This window comes from Trachurus japonicus, chromosome 9, assembly GCF_045865225.1.
Source record: "Trachurus japonicus isolate A0001 chromosome 9, Traja_1.0".
Classification (NCBI taxonomy): Eukaryota; Metazoa; Chordata; class Actinopteri; order Carangiformes; family Carangidae; genus Trachurus; species Trachurus japonicus.
This window is the reverse complement of record NC_140915.1, coordinates 29,615,114-29,633,003: the sequence shown is the minus strand read 5'-3', so window position 1 is coordinate 29,633,003 and position 17,890 is coordinate 29,615,114. Positions and strand designations below refer to the sequence as shown.

Below are 17,890 nucleotides of genomic sequence, written 5' to 3'. Positions count from 1 at the left end.
AATCGTTGACAGGTCCCCCCCCCTCCTCTGTTTAAGGCCGTTGGAGAAGGGAACATGTTTACATTTTCTTGTTGGTCCACTGACTTAACAACACTGCTGTTTGTCTCCATAGTTCTTGTTTCACTCTGTATCTTTACCTCTCAACGTGTTTCCTCCCTGTGCTACTTTCTCTCTCTCCCTCGTCCCCCCTTCCGTGTCTCTCTGTGTCGTCGTCTCTCTGTTTCAGTCTCTATATGGTCTTTTCTCCTCTCTCTCTCTCTTTCTCTCTCTCTGCCAGAGGGGCCAGGATTATGTCTAGAGTAGGGGGAGATAACCTGTAGGCCATGGATGAAGGGATTTGGAAGATGGAAAAGTTTTTTTTTTTTTGTTAAGGTGGGAGGGAGGGCAGAACGATGCTGGATGCAGCATGGAGCTGTTGGATTTATCACTGTACAGAAGGTGGGAGAGAGAACGATGCAAGGTTGAAAAGAAGAAAACCCACCCCAAGCACATGCTCATCATTCAAATACAGACTTGGTGCTCACAAAATAAGCATCTTATGATATTCATTATAGCCCCAACAACAAAGGAATTACTGGCTCCTAATCTTAGAACATAGGTAATTCTCAAGGGTCTTCAGTGCTGTGGGGAAACTGAAATTTTAACAGTGACTCTGTTCTATAGATAGAGAAAACTAAGGAGAGAAGGGGGAGTAATAGTTAATGTGAAGGATTAGAGAACGGCTGAAAAAAGCAACAAGGCTTCCTCTCGTCTCTTTTATCTCAAAGGTGCAGCTCCAGAGGGTTGACACAGAGGGGGGGAAAGCCATGTCATGACATTGCATATGCTTATGTTTGCATATACATTTGTGCACACATGCCTGTACTGCACTTTTTTAGGGGACATTTTCTTTTCATTGGCCTTCCTTTTTTCTTACATAGGTTGAGACAGCGCTGAACAATGAGCTTGTGCATCCAGGTGATGCTCCCCAGACACATCCCAGCGTGCTGTCCTACAGCTGAGAGCGTCTATGGCTTTGAACCCAAACAGGGTGTGGCAATCCCATTACCTGCCTGTCCTCTGCTGTCTCCTCGCTGTAGCACGGTAGAAGAACAGAGCTTTTACGTGGTGCTGTAGGCAAGGTGACATGCAGGTGTACAATATACACTGCTGTGTAACCACTTACTATTGAAATTACAGCAGTGTGGCGAGATTTCACAGTACAGGTAGAGGGTGCAGATAATGGAGGTCAGACCATGGAGGCACCTTGTACCAGTGATGCACACTTGTTTGGCACCTTTTTTTTTTTTTTTTTTACAGAGCTCAAGGATTTACAATTGGGGGGGGGGGGAGAAATGAAAAGTGTTGAAATTGTTCATTACTATTCATTCAGCAATGAATGACGTCTCTTCAGTAGGAAAACAAACATGGCTGTACAATAATGTGCCAAAATAAAACTCTTCAATGCACAGTGCTCAAAAACAATTTTTCAGTGGAATGGAAATATGTTATATATTTTTAAGATAATTTACAATAATGATTTTTTTTCCCTTTTGATTTTAGGAAAAAAATAAACTTGGTGTCCAGAGCACGCTCTAATATTTTCCAGTTTCTTACTCAATAAAAATATAGATTTTTTTTCCATGTAAGATGATAGTCCTCTTCTGAGCTTGGTTGTTTTGTAGATGGTGTCCTACTGTTGTAGCAACCCTGGTGTGTCTATTTTGGAGAAAAAGGGGAAAAAAATGCTTAAACAAACATGTGTAACTGTTTGTATGAGTGCGTGTAGTGTCTGTGTGTATGTGTGTGTGTCTGTACTAGGATAAAGTACATATGTGTTTGCATGCTCCAGCAATGTGCAACGCATTAAGTTCTGGCAGTCCCTCCACATGGGCTACATAAGTTTGATTCATATGTACAGTAGTGCTCCAAAAGGCTGGTTTTCTTTCCACGAGTTGCCAAAGATGACTCACTTTAGCACTCAGGATACTCTGTCGAAGGGACTCTGAATGCTCTTTTCAGACTAAGAGGACAAACGGGGAAGCCAGTGGTCAGCGACAGCAGATACATCTTTGACAGTGAGCCTTCACTGCGCTACAGTTTCCTGTTTGCTGGATCACAAAGCAGAGCGTCTTGAGATTTTGCCCAGAATTTACTTTCTCCCCTCCATTCCTCGTGTTGTTGTTGTGGTGGTTGATGGCAGTGCCTGGAAGTGTGTGGGAGAGAGGAGGTGAGTGCAGACTTGGCACGTGGCCTGACTCCCCGCTGTTCAGAATGTATCACGCCAAGGTTCTTTTAATTAGGCTGATCAAGTGTTTTGTGGGAACCGGACCCATGCTCCATGCCATTAACACATCTTCAAGCACGACTCCCACTCCCCCTCTGCATCTCTTTATCTTTCACATGTTTCCTTCAGGGGTTTTTATCTCCTTTTATTATCACATTAGACACTCGCTACATTTTCCCTCACTATCTGCCAAGGGATGTTTTTACCTGAAAAGTGTTGAGATATTGCATTAACACTGCTCTTGTTTCTTGTGGATAAACAACAAACTAATGATTGCTGTGTGCTTTGCATTCTCGACAAATGCGATTTTACACTGAGTTACTGAGACCAGTTTTCAAACAAAATTTTGAAAAGTTTAAATAATTCACATGTATACACAGTGGACAGTGAGTTTACAGCATGACCTTCAGAATTTTTATTGCTTTGCTTAGTATAATCAGTTTGAATCGGAGAATCGGAGAACAGTGATAAGAACAGTAGTAATTTCTTTTCCCGATGAAGCGGCAAATGTTGAGTGGACACGACGAGACATCTGAACTGTGAAAGTCATAGATGCCCCTGAAAAAAAAGAGCATTAGGAAAGATAATTTTCTTAATATTTTAAAACATTATCACTTTTCTGATTTTTCTTTTCTTTCTTTATGTTTTGAAAGAAAATAACACCTGTGCGCTGGCCTCCTGGAGTGTGCTGTCCATCAGCGGGATGTTGTGTGCTGCTGTTGTTCAAGGTTGCCACGGTAACTGTCCTCTTTATTTCTTAGGGGGCCCAGAGGCTTTTGGGTTGCATATTTTATGCGTGGAATGTAACTCCCAGAAAGAGAGGAGGTGGGGTGGGGGGTTCAAAGTACAAGTGGAGCAGCTGATCTTCGAGCATACGTGTGTAAACCCTCTTGTCTCTGGTCTCTCTCCTCGCTGGCTTTGTCACCTCTATGCATATCAACTGAACTGACACAATATAATAACTGGAGTCATGGAGTTTGCACAAAGAAACAAATGAGCATTACGGGAAGAGAGTATAGCTGAATGTTCAGCTGAGGCCGTGGCACTTCTCTTCCAGTAATATAGTTGCCTGCTCTCTACTGACTCCTACAGCATTTGTGCCTTGTGTGTCTGTGCTTTCATTATGAAGCGGTGAATTTACTCAGGCTTTGTTTATGTGATCAGTCAGATATGTAAAAACCTTTATGCCGACAGAAACACTGACGCATGTTAACAAAAAATATGTTGAGTAAATACACGTCCTTGACAGAATCAAATCAATTAATGATGCCATTTCACTGCTTTACCTGGAAAGAGAAAGTGATTAAATATACAGAGCTGTCTAAGAAGAGCTGAATTAAGCAGCATGAAGTCCCAGCTGTCAATAACAGAGCCTGCCTCTTCTTCTGTGATTTTAAACCTGAATGTTCCTGAACAATTTTGTCACATATCACCAAACACAAGGGCGAAGGTAATATTTATAGTGCAGGAAAAACACATTTTCTATCAAGTGGCATTGTTGCGAGTAAATAATGACCCTGTCTGACGCATACAGTGTGGACACCCCCCACACACCTCCTGCCACACACAGACACAGACACACAACACAGAGACACAAAAAGTGAAAAGAAGTTAAACCCTCCCGTTACTGGGCCGGCGTCCTCTGGGAGTTGTGGAGATGAGATCCTGAGCGGTAACATCCAACCGTCCCCCACCACCACCTCCCTCCACCACCACCACCACCTCACGGTCCACTGCCCAAGTCCTGCTATGAAATACAAGCCTACAGAGGTCACAGTGATTGACCTGTGTCGTAAAACGCCAAGTGTGATGCATGCTCAGACGCTGTGTGTTCACAGATCTACAGCTCGCTGTGTACAGTGTAGCCATGTGGGGCTTGGTAGAGTATGTTTGTGATTGTTTCCGAATTTGTTTGATATTCTTTGCCGAGTGGATCCATCCAAATGGCAATATTTACTCTCCTCCACATGTGTGTCAAATATTTCAGGAGATTGCAATTTTTTTTTCTTTTCCCTTTTTTTTGTAAAGTGTTGTTCAAAGCTTGTACTTCAGCGTTATTTAGATGGATCATTTCATGTGTGGACAGATTTTTAGAGTAAGCATGCCAGTGACTTGCTTTCCCTCTTGCTGAGCTCACTGATCTGCATTGTATATCCTTCCATCCATTCTGTATTGCAGGGATAAGCTGTGAGCAAATGAGCCGTTGCACAGAATTGCAGTTCCTGTAAAAAGCAAAAACTATTTGAGTGGGTCAAAAGGAGTCTATTCTCTTGTCCTCATCTGTCACCAGTTGTGTCCCTGGTGTGTCTGGCTGGGGTGTATGAAGTCCCATAACACCGCTGTGTCTGAACACCATCTAAAGGCCAGCACTGGCTCTGTATATAAACACTAAGTAGGAAATGATTTCCAGACCCCACTTTTGTCTTCGTCCACCATACTTGTTTAGTCTCTCCCTTCTAACACTTTGTGAAGAGGGAAGATTTAGACTTGTATATCTTAAGACTTAAGCTGGAGTGGTGCACTATATGATCTTGTATACATCCAGCCCTTCTTTTCAGGCTCCTCTCCTCCTGTCAAGGTGGATGGTAGTCACCGTGGTGGATGTTGGATGTGAATGCAGGAGCAGCACGGTCATCATTGCGGGCATACAGAGGAGTGGGAGGAAGGACAATGGAGGTGAGATATCCTCTGGGGGAATCTCACAGGGGTAAATGAAGAAGGGCTGTGTTGCTTTGGTTGAGAGGTCAGTGCTTAGCATGCAGGTGAACTCTTTGTGGAGGCACGTGTGAAGCCTAACTATATCAAGGGAACTCGGAGTGAAGTGTAAGAGTCAGCGGTAGACAGGGCACCTTGTTTTGAGGCGCTGATATGGAATGATAACAGGCTCCTGCTCACCGTGTTATGTTCATCAGTGAAAATACAGTGGAGGGCTTGTAAGAATGAAAACCCTGCAATGTCCTCAGTAAAGATGGTGTGCATGCCTTTGTGTGTGTGTGTGCATGAGGTGTGTCCTAATGAAATTCAGTATTGATCTCGGCAAAATAGACTTTATACATCATTCATGCTTTCTATCAATCACACCCTGCTAAGTTTTCCAAAGCTGTTTGTTTTAGAGGAGTAGAAAGAAGAAAAAAAACTCCAAGCAGAGCAATAATTACTTTGAAGAGATTGTTTTAAAGTCTTTCCTTTAGCCTTTTCTCAAGGTGTAACAAGCTTATCTGTCAAAGACAATGCCTATCGAAGGAACTGCTTAATTTGAAATTGATTGAGGTTCTTTTTTTGGTTTAGTTGGGGAAAAACTCTTTTCCGCAGACCTGATAGAGACTTGGGAATTTAAAGCTCCGCCAAAAGACAGGTCACATTAAGACAAAGCTGAGTCCGTCATGGTGGGAGAGGTAGGCTGTATCCCTGACGAGATAAAGATACATTTGTTAGTGTGGAACACCTCCTTCGAACCACTGAGATAGTGCCATCCTCTCTTTTGTATGGTTTGGTAGATGCTAGAAAAATCCTATAGGGTGGATACAGACAAAAAGCAAAGAAAATAAACACAGGACGTGGTAACCTGACACAGGAAACCCAGTGAATGCTGGGAGTGAGCAGTGAACCGTACTTCCTGTAGGACAGCACAATGGCAAGCGGTGGCCCCAGATTCCTAAAAGAGGCTGTAGTCGCAGGGACAAGGAAGGGCAGCCTGTGTCCTCCGGTCCAGGGCTGATAAGAGCATAGATAGAAATGGCATTTATGTCCCTCTCACTTCTTTGGGAAAGCAAAACATCCTGACGTTGCCGTGGTTACCCGTTTCATTAAACATTAAAGAACAAATAGCAAGTGAATACATCCATTACAGAGTTTTGTCACATGTCCAAAGGGTCCAGAAGACTGGCTAATGTCACCAAATGGCCTCTTTGTTTCTGAGACATGGAGGACTAACACTTCCATTGAGTAGGAAACCAAACTTCTTCACAGTGTCTCCAGCACTTGGCATCTCTCTTATTTTTCCACTGGTTCTGTCACTCCCTTCACTTGTTTTGCCTCCTCCATCAGGCATCCTCTAGGATTTTATGGAAGATTGCAGTTTGTGGACTGGTGATTCTTCTCTGGTTTCCGCCGCCTGACTTTTTGAGTAGTGGGAGACAATACTGTTTTTTAAGATGATGCTGCATTTAAGGCATTTTTGAAAGAAATGGAAGACCTGGACGATGCAATCTTCCAACACTATTACCTGATTACTTGTTTTTTGTCACTGTCCACAGTTGGACATAATGTACTGTTCCTTTTGAATCAAGCATAAATAGTCTGTGCCGGCGTTTTTTTTTATTTTTTATTTTTTTTATTTTCTACTTTTAGTGAGAAATCTCTCTGGAATCCTGCAGCTGGCATTATTGGTAGCATTAGTGTAATAAAAGTCATAATTTTAACTTTTATTATGTTCAACTGCCAAGTTCAGTGGATTCACTGCTTTATTTTCTGCTGTTTTGATGATCTTCCTGATATAGGGTGCCACCAAAACAAATCTTATTACAGTACTTCTAGAAAAATTACATAGATGTTTTTCATAGTTGACAGGTCTTAATTAGTGTAAATCCAACATGATGGCACCAGACAGCCTCTTTGTGCAGTGGCTTTTTACAGTGAAGGGATTTTTTTCATAGGCCAAATGCAAGTAGCTCCATGCTGCCATTGTACTGCCCTCTCCATGTAAAGATGACCATGATTCTTTACAACTACAACATTAGCTACAGTGTGAGTCAATATTAGCAGCTCATGTTAACATAAGTACACATCCTAACACTTGAACAGCTGTATTCAATTGAGCCCATGCTAGTTCAGTGAAGACCATCACTGAAGTGTCAGCTGAACCATTACCCACCATGTGTAGCCCTCCTCCTGTGAAGACCTACTCAGGTAAACAACAGCAAGTCTCCCCGTGCGACTCCACATAGCACAGAAAATGGTCCTATTTACTCTGAGTGCTTAAACTCTATCTATATTTAACACTGTCATGGATCCATCCCTGGGGTCTCTGCTGTTTGCAAAAAGTAAGCTATTTCTTGTGCACACTCCCCGGCTGCATAAAACCCAGACTGACTGGTCAAAACTTGCAGAAATAATGCACATTATGGGCCTCTCAAATAGATCTACATTCAGTGTTTAAGACTGATGTTGTTATAGTCCGGTGCTATGTTGTTTTCTATAAAAGAGTGTTATAGGTTGTCTGACTATGACCTAAATTATAATTTGGCCATACTTCCCAGGCAGCACATAAGACTAAATGGTGCCAGTGGTAATAAGTAACCGCTCAAGTGCTGTACTTAAATATCATTGTGACGTATTGGTACATCTACTTTACTTAGCTACAAACCGGTGGCAGAAATCATCCTTTTTATCTTACTACATTCATCCAATGATTTTAAATAGTTAATTATCACATTTAGATCAATGATATATTATTATAGGTTGAAATAAGATAAGGCACAACTTCATTGTTCCCCCGGGAAATTCGTAAGCTTCCCAGCAGTACAGTACATCAAGTAATTAAAATTGTCCCCATCTTTACTAGCTGCAATATTAAAATGATGGACACATTAATACATCAATAATTATAAACCAGTAACCTGATATATATTAATCTGAAATGGGCCTTTCAACATAATGACTACTTGTACTTTTGGTAGTTAAAGTATATTTTGTTAATACGTCTGTACCCAAGTATACTTGAATAAAATTGCACTGTAGTGTTATGACTTTCAAGACCCGAGTTCTTTTTCCACCGCTGACTAAAATCATAGGAATGAGCCATTGAGCAACACTGTCAAATTCTGTATCTTGGCTGCTAAAATAAAAAGTAGCACAATGAAGAGAGTATGACTATCTCCAGATCTGACAGAGCGTCTGTGACTGGTCCACCCTTCCTCCTCCTCCCTTCATCCTTCCCCACTGACCTCTCTCTCTGTCTACCCATCCCTCATGTAGTACTGTCCAACGTTGTTGTTTTATGGTAATATTGTTTCAGTGGCACTGATTATCCAGATAAAGTGTGTATTACAAATAACTCACTTTTAGATGAGCAGAATATTAAATATGAATACAGAGGATTGACTTAAAACTGTAAATACATGTAATGTTATTTCAGCCCATATATGGTGAGTGTGACTTTCCACCCAGCTCGATATGTTTAAGGTAGTTTGTCTGTGTAGAGTTAGGAGATGAAAGGCTCACTCCAAATAAAAAATCAATCTTTTCTACAAGAGAGAAACATTAGCCAGGTATTTAAACATATTGATATGAGTACATCTGCTCAAAGTGAGCAGGGTGGGCTTTCACCCTTTCCCTACTTCTCTTTCTCTCAGTCTCTCTCTCTCTCTCACACACACACGCGCACAAACTCAAGGCACCGGAATGGTGCATGATTTTTTCTAAATGCCATGTCTTTGTTCCTTTTCCATGATACCCATATAAACCAAGTGGAAAAAAAATGGAAGTGGGATGTCTGTGCTTCTTATCTGGCTGTTTTGTTTTGTTGTTGACCCCATAGCGTGAGTGTATATTCACGGCCAGTTCCTGCAGGCCCTCCCCATCAAACCAGGCATGCGTGTTGGCTCGCCCACACCTATCTGCGGCATTGTCCATTCAATATGATTATCGCTGACCCACACCGCCTCCTGTCTCCGGGGCTCACATGAACCAGTACTTCCTCCAAGGAAGGAAATGTTCGTTACCCACGGGCCAGTGTCACACGACTACACTGTACAGACCCAAAAAGGCAAGTTTGACTGAAAAATTCATATGTAAACTGATCCCTTTTGCTTACTCTCCCTAGACATCTTTGCACTCTCACTAAGGAATCCAAATTATCCCAAGTTACTTCACATAGAGAGGTAAAAATGTAAGCCACTTCAGCAACATATTGTAATCACTAAGTTATCTCTTGAAAGCTCTTACCCCTATCCATCTCTCTACCCCTTCTCTCCCTCTTTCTCCTCAACACACACATACACACTGACACATGCACAAACAGTTGGGCAGTGGGACTACGAGGGAGAGGGAGATCATTTGTCTCAATCTGCAGTGATGATAGTTTATCAGAGGCTGGAGGAGTGGAGTGGGAGCAGGTGGTGGAAGCAGGCTTTGTAAAGAGACCACAGTAATCAGATCTGCAGCTCAACTCGGAGCTGAAGGAGTCCAGCGCTGACCCACCAACCAACCAAACAATTGCACTGGGTTAGCTTCCCCCCACCTGGATCCCTGAGCGGCCAATGAGACGTTGTGGACGGTGGGCCAGGGAGGCAAGAACCACTGCCACTGGTTTTCCAGTTGCATCTCCCAGGAGGCGGAGCTGCCAGCATTCAACCTTAAACGTGGCTGACCAATTTAAGAGAACTTACAGTACATTACAGTGGTCTCTCCCTGCTAGAAAAGTTATTGTATCCATACAATTTCTATTAATTTCCTTCCCTTTAAACTGTATTGAATTTATTTAATGGCATTTAATGCATCAACCATTTCACACTGGGTCGCTTCTCCTCGCCTCATACTCTCATAGTCTTTCTTTTTCTCTCTGACCCATCCACTTGTGGCAACAAAAGATGGTCTTTCTCTCATTCATACAGTGTAGTGTATAGTAATACTGTGGTGGTTGCTATAGCAACCCTCTAGTCAGACGATCTCATTACTGGCCCTTAGACATTTCTTTCTCACTCACTCTCTAAGGAATTACCACTTTTCATTATGATTTCCCTCCCCTCTCTCCCAAATACCCCTCCTTCTTTATCTCTGTCTCCCCCTCTCTCCCTCATCCTTCCCCCCTCAAAGGTCAGATGTCCTCCATGGTGGGGAGAGAGGAAATCTGTAAAAGCGTTGAGGTCTATTCAGTAACCCCCGTCCTCCCCCTCCGATTGCACCCCACAATCATTCTGTTCCTTTCTATAGCTGTAAAGAAAGGAGCCAGAAAAGAAGGGAGGGAAGAGAGGAGCCTTGAGTCTGCTTTTCTTTAGAGCACATTTTAAAATCTGTTTCTTTTTTCTGCCCTTCTCTTTTCTCTACTCAAAGCTTCCTTTTGTGTGGAAAATAGCTCCTTGAACTGATGGTGGAGTAGTGGTCTGTGTTGACTTTTTTAAAATGTTCCTGTCCACAGTCAATAGCCCATAAATTCTCACACACGCATGCACACACACACACACACACACACACACACACACACACGCCCGCACGCACGCACGCACGCACGCACACTGTATGCACTGTGTACACATATATTCATCACATAGCATTCACATGCATTTTTCATAGCACATAATATGTTATTTCTTTTCAAGTATATACACACTGTATATCCACACATGTCCAGTATTCACCATCGCACATCAAGACACAAAGCATATAATTTATTTTACACAAATAATTATTAATTCAAGATTATTTCCAAACAATGTTGTAGTAAGAACTTCTTGCAGAGTTAAACCAAAGACATACAAAAATGCCTTTCATGAGAATGGTGTTGCTCAAGGGCCCGTCGTTGTTCATCATTCATCATATAACATGCAGTTGTAGAGCACTGACTTTTAAATATCAACACTGATAGAGGAAACAAAAGTAAAAAGTTAATGTCCATAATGCAAAAAAATACTCACTGAGAGCACAATAAAAATGGAGAACTCCCAGTTGAATTCACTACTTTCTCATAAAATGTTCTGTTATAGTAACAAAGATGCAGAGCCTGTCCTACCTCAGACGTGATCTTCCTACTGTAACTCAAACTTTCACTCTTTCATTCTCCATCTGCTACAAAGGGACAGTGGACAGTGGGTAGATCCATAAACCCTATTGCTCCATCTTACATTGATCCATATGGGGCTCTATTCAACTGCATTGGCCGCACAATTGATCCCAGCCTCTCTGCTGTGGTAAACATTTTACTCGGCTTGCCTCCATCCTGATCAATAGCCTTCTTTTAATAATGTATCTCATTGATCAGTTTGGCCCCTGAGTAAATTGATCAATTATTTTAATCCTTTTTTTTTTTTTTTGGTGTGGTGTCAAATGAGGGGCAAACTGCTCTCGTTTAAACGCTCAGTGCTCTGTGCTGCTTTACTGAGTCCTCACATAATCTGGCCTCTGTAGAAGTTATATAATTCCAAATGTGCTGGTTCCTTAAATTGCCTCACTATGATGTGAATGTTAAAGAGCCAAAGATTATCAGGGTTTCAGAACAAAAGGGATATGCAAGCATTGTATTTTAGTTCTGAATAGGATGTTATTAATCATTTCCTTTTTATTATGTACTGTCAAAAGATAAAACGGACAACTTCTTTTGAAAGCTCTGTGTAAGGTGGTATAGTTGCTGTGTTTTCTTTGTGACTGGCTGCGTGCTGATCAGGCTGTATCTCTCCACCTTCATCCCTGTGATGGATTTCAAGGGCATTGGTCATCAGCATTGGTGAGGTAAAGGCACTCCACCCACCACATCTCATTACTAGTCCTAATTATCTTGACAAGTCACCATTGGCTTGTGTATCTTTGTGCGTGTGTGTGTGTGTGTGTGTGTGTGTGTGTGTGTCTTGACTTCACAGACACAAACAAAGCTGTAAGAGCACACGGGAGCACACATGCATTTATTCTTGGCACAGACACAAGCATAGACTGAATGCACAGACATAAAGCAGCAAAGCAGTGGATCAATAGCCAGCTTGTGTCCCTGACTTCATGGAAGGCAGCAGAAAAGGTATTTGAAATCCAGAGAGTTATCAGAGGCAAGAGAAAACTGGGAGGAGGTAAAGTCTTTGTTAGTTTGACCTTGCTGAGATTTATCTTCTGTGCAGATATTTTCACAGATTGGCCAGGATAACGCCGGGCAAGTTTGAAATGGGAACAAAAGACTCACAGCTACTCTTATACTTGATCATTACACTTACACCCTCCTCTCTTATGCTAATGCACACAAGCATAAACATATTCATTTCTGGCAGATTCTCTTTGATCTGCCCATGTTTCCACCAGGATTTGCTGTCTCTGTTTTGCCTCCCGGCAGGTTAGGGAACAGAGGATTCCCATGGCAATCAGGAGCTGATCAGGTGTGGTGAGTGTCGCCATGTTGAGTGTTAGCTCATTAAAGCCTCATCTTCATACTCCTCCACCCCCCACCTACAGTATCTAAGATGACGTGACAGAGCCCACGGCACTTTAAACACCCACCCACCCCCCAGCCACCCCACCCTCCACCACAGTAGCCACACCAAAATGCTCTGATGATCATCTGTCACCGGTGTATGATGCTCCGCTGGTGCTTGCTCGCTCTTCCAGAACACAGGTGTGAAGTATGAGCAGCGCAGAGCTGAAGTTTTGCTATGAAACAACAGTTGCCTTTTCACGCTATTGTCATGCGCCATCCCAGTGGATGCACTTCACTTCCCAGATCATGCTAAATGTTTGACAGCTTCTGCGGACATTAGCAAACATATGAAACCTAGGGGAAACACAACAAACGCAGGGCCTTTGCATGGTTTGCATTATTCGTGTAGAGATGTGAGGTTTTGTAAATCTATTAAAAGCAACATTAAAATACAGATGGATTAAATTAAACAAGCAGAAAAACATTAATCAAAAGCTGATTTACGCTGCATTATGCTGGTGTACGATTTGTGTGTGTGCAGACACTAGAGCATGCATCTGTGTGTGTGTGTGTGTGTGTGTGCCTGTGTGTGTGTGTTTGACAGTGTAGGTGTGTGCTATTATTGTGTATGTCTATAGAGAGAGCGCTAATTGTAAAGGATGTGGCAGGTTAAGATAAGGTTATCTTGACGCAGTGAAACGTCTGAGAGAGAAGGCCAGAGCTTGCAGACGGAATTAGATTGATTAGAGGAGCCATATTTGGGCCACAGTGCTATTTCCAGATAGCCCTCAGTGAGCCTCATCCCCTGCGCCTGGCCTGGCTCTGCTTTCGTCCTCACCCCAGCTCTCTCTCACTGACACTCCTGCTGTGCAGCAGGACAGCTGATAGTGCCACAGGCTGTCACTCACACGCTAACTGACTGGCCACTGCAGGGCTGAGATAGTCCCAAAGAGTCCCCCCTCTGACAACCACAGTGGGTAAAAAAAAGAGAAATAATAAAAAGCAACAATGTATGCACCGCTACAAGAGAGCATTCCCCTCTCAGTGCAAAACTGTGTCTTCTGATTAGACTTTAAGGGCTCAACACTCAATTCAACTTCATGTGTATTAGAGTGTAACTTAGCCTGAAGTTTTTCATTTCAATTTTGCCGTCTTTTTCATTCTTAAGACCTCAGGGTAAACTGATTCTTGCTGCAACTCTGTGGTTTTAAAGGAGGAAAAAAAAATCTCATCATATAGACTTCATATTAGACGAGGATGTGGCGAGGAAGTCAATCCCAAAAAATCCAGCACTCAATTCCTGCCATCAGGATCCTCCATTAGCCAAGCATTAGAAACAAATTAACTCTTCTCAGTTGAATGGCTTGTCAGAGGAAGTGTGGGAAAATCCTCTATTAGGCAGGAGTTAAGTGCCTATTGGAAAGCTGGAGATGGAATCCTGCCTAATAAAGGAATAGTCAACCATTGGAACGCCGGCTGAATGGAGGAGAAGAAGTGCTAATTAAGAGAACAAAGTGTCGTCTTACAGGCTGGTCCATTAATGTGAGTTTTAGGGCTCATCTCACTGGCATCCCCTGATTTCCTGAATATGACAAGGTTGTGTGAGATTACATGTGTGTGAACTCTGCGTATGAAAGAGAGTGATAAAATTTGTTTATTTCGGATGGTGGTGACAGTGTGTAAACAGATAAATTATGAATCCTCACTGGTCCCAGAGGCCACACTGTTTTAGACTAGGCTAGTCTCATCTCTGGAGTTGACATGTCGTAAGCTCTGCAATGAACACGCTGCTCCGAAACTATTTGGGGCGTTATGTCTCAGATGAGTCGAGCCAACCCAAACCACAGCTCCAGTCTCCTCTGCCTCACAAATGCTGAGCATTTTCCAATTTTCAAGCTGTGAAAAGTGAGAGGGATGGCGAAACAGCGTCATGGACCGAACCGGGCGGAGACTCAAAATAAACTCACGCAGGCTTGGCTGAGTACGGGCTCCATCTCTGTTTATCTTAGTGAGAGTGAGCATGGGAGCCCAGTGATGAAATCAAAAAAGGGAGGAAAAAATTAAACAGAGTTGAACAGGCCAGTGTATTTGGTTGGGGTTGCCATGGTGATGGAGTGCATGGATGCAGATAAACAGCACGTTGAGTACTCAGGGAGGAATGCAGCCCTTCTGCCTGCGGTTTGGAGAGGAGGTTAACACTTCTCTTTCTCAACAGCTTCGCCACTCAACAACATATGGGACCGAGGGGGGAGCAGGAGAGGAGATTGCACTTTAATTGCACACATCCAGGGATAAAAGGGAATGTGTAGTAATATTTGGAAAAATGCTGAGAAAAAAGGGAGCCATGTGTAATGGTCGATTGCATATTATGGCACTAGTTGTTTCAATGTTTTCACTTTAAACTTGGAATCAGTGAAAGAGGAAAAAAAGGGGAAAAATTAAAAATGAGGAACAGAAAAGGGGCTATGGAAAATTACAGAAAGGATTTTTGCAGTTCTCAGAATAAAGGGTTGTCTCTTCTGGATGGCTCTCTCAAGTATACAGCAGATTGCACTTGGAGCAACCTGTGAAGTAAGTGAAGTGACCTGTCATCATTCCTCATACAGCACAGTGATCTGAAAAAAAGAAGCTACCTCTGATTTGTTCAGTTATATTAAAAGTTACAAGGGTGGGAAGGAGTTATGGATAAGCAGGTGGGAATGGTGGCAAGTAGAAAGAGAAAGGGGGAGAAAGAAGGGAGATGGTAAGGAGAAGCCAATTTGGTGAGGAATGGTGGCTGTGGCGTGCTGATAAGAGACTCTCCTTCTCAGCTCCCCCTGACAGAATGGGGAGGCCTTGTCTGTCGCCCCATTAGCAGCCATACCTACAAGGCGCAGCCTTCTCTACATGGCCAGCCTTCAATGGAGGGCAGAAATGGAAAATGGTTACTTAACCAATGATTACCTGATTGAAAGGTACCTGTCATGGGAGGGAAGGGGCCCAGAGAATAGAAGGGACACGTGGGGGAGGAGAGGAGTGAGTGATTTCGGCCCTGTCTCTGCACTGAGACGAACGTGTTACTGTGAGATTAAACCAGGAGTGTGTGTTTATTAAAGCCATGTAGAGGGGGAGGAGGGGAAGAGGAGGTGTGGGGGTTGAGAGATGAGGGAAGAAAATTACAGGGAACTGGACTGTGGGGGGAGGTGGGGGACAGTGGAGGATCCGAAAGCTTTGCGTACAGTACAGAGCAAGCAAAAAACAAGCCTGCCTGGTCTTCTTTACCTCTATGGATAACTTTGTGTTATATGCTTGCTTTTCTAATATTTTATTTATGGGCTGTATTCAGGTGGTTTGTTAGTGTTTCGTGCAGGGCTGGTTGAGAAGTCCACAAATCATAGAGAGAATAGAAATGCCATGCTTAGCTGCAGTCCCTCCTAATCAGAAAAACAATTCTCCTGGTATTACTGTTAATCAGAGCGCTGCTCCATCACTGCAGAGCATTCACCTGTAGTTTTCTTTCCTGCATAATGGCTGCTTTTATTCTCTACTCTAATTGCTTGTCATATCTGTCCCTCTGGCTCTTTGTTTCCACGAGTCGCTCTTATCACCTCAGTCGACTGCCATCCACCAGTGTCACGCAAACCACAACACTTCTGCCCAGATTTTTGCGAGGGATGCCCTAAGCCGAGGCATCTTTAATGGTCCCCATAGGCCTGGCCCACAGTGCCATATGAGTGGCTTTATGGAGGCTATTATTAGTGTTTACTCACTGTCACTTACTGGGTCGACAAGCGTCCTGTGCCTCTCCATGTGCAGTGAGGCACTGTAACCCTGACTTCTGATTTTAATGTTATGGGTACCGCTATGGCTCCGTCTCTTTGCTCAATCGTTAACTCTGTGACCATTTTATGGGGTATTAATTGAGTTGTAATTTTGACTCAATGAAACCATGTAAGAGTTTAATGCTGTTTTAACTTGGGATCTAATTGAAAACAGGCACTAAGCTCTCACGCTTGACACGGTGTCCAATATGACGGAAATATAATGAAGCTCTGTCTATTATTTATTCTTCACTCTACATGTAAAATAAATAGACGTCCCCTTAACACAATAAATGTACAGGTCAGCATCGGCACAGATATATTTTTGCTAACCTTTAACTTAAAACATGAAGACAAATAGTTAAGACACGAACATGTGCACTCATGCATGCACATTCACAAAGGGAGGGAGTTAGAGAGGGGCTTGGATGGCGCTCTGGACTGATCACATTACCTCATCTCACATGTATTTCAGAGGCCTGAAACCTGATATGCATGCAATTGTTATTTTAAATCACCGTCTGGGAAAGTTGGACCCAAGGTCTATGGAGTCACTAACCTGGGGGGTAGGGGATTGAGAAGGGGGAGGCACAGAGTCTGGATAGGCCAAGGGGTCAGGTGGTACAACATGAACTGATAAGTTTCGGGATGCAGTTTCATTGAAGCGAGGAAAATGTTTTAATCATTTAAAACAATCAGTTATCTTTTTCAATTGCGACGACAGTGTTTCTACACTTTTCTTCAAACCTGTCTTGTGGAACTTTTGTCTCCCCCTTCTGGTTTTGAGGGTAACTACAGAAAACAGCGCTGTCCGGCGAGAAAATGCCACACCTGTGGTCAACTTTGTTTGTAGATACTTTTTTTTTTAGACTGTAATCTTTTCCCCTTTTTTTTATCTGGAGCATCAGAAACTTTTATTCTAAGCTTTACCATACTCCTACCTGTTGTATGCTGCTGCCTTTTTATGCTTCGTTGTACCTTCCCTAGTGAGCTATGGCAAACCAATCATTATGGGACTTTCGCCTTACACACCACATTTAAAACCCTGGTTTTATGGGCAATATGTGAACTCATTTTGGCAGGATCTTCAATGTGGCACGTTTTTGTGTAAAAGTACCACAGTCCAGCTTTAAATTAAGGAGAACTTTATGTCTATATGTAACTATATTTGTTAGGCTCATGATTACATTGCTGACTGTGTGCGATGAAGTGGTCGGGTAACCTCCCCTCCACCTCCCTCTCTTATTTCTCTCTCATCTGCCCCTTATCTCTTGTATCCCTTCTCTCTATCATCTGTCCCAATCTTTGTCCGTATTCGCACCTGCAAGGTTAATGTGCATGTGAAGGGGGAGAATATTGCATGGCGCTGACTTCAGATCCATAAGAATATATTTCACCTCTCAAGGCTGGACAGGCACCATGCCAGAGGCCACTGGATAACTGCTCCTTCCCTCCTATCTGCAACCCAGGTTAATTAAAGTTCCTCATCCACCCTCAAAGTATGCTTTTAAACAGAGTGCTATGTGTCATTGGATTGTATTTTAGTCCTTTTAATGATGGAATCGTGTGTGTGTGTGTGTGTGTGTGTGTGTGTGTGTGTGTGGGGGGGGGGGACATGCTGAAACATTTCATTCCATCAGTTGCTGCACACATGCAACCTGTTTTGATGCCCACAGTACCTCTGGAATTCAGCCGTCTTGCACAAACTGACGC

General features: G+C 42.9%; 1 long non-coding RNA gene across 1 annotated transcript in view; it reads left to right on the top strand.

The window, feature by feature from the left end:
* The first annotated feature begins 955 nt into the window (after positions 1 to 955).
* The window catches only part of LOC146981747 (uncharacterized), a 31,420-nt gene continuing 14,485 nt past the window's right edge, over positions 956 to 17,890 (top strand). The window contains exons 1-2 of the long non-coding RNA XR_015036605.1: positions 956 to 1,134; positions 2,920 to 3,003. This is a non-coding gene — a long non-coding RNA (uncharacterized LOC146981747). The remainder of the gene's footprint in view (positions 1,135 to 2,919; positions 3,004 to 17,890) is intronic.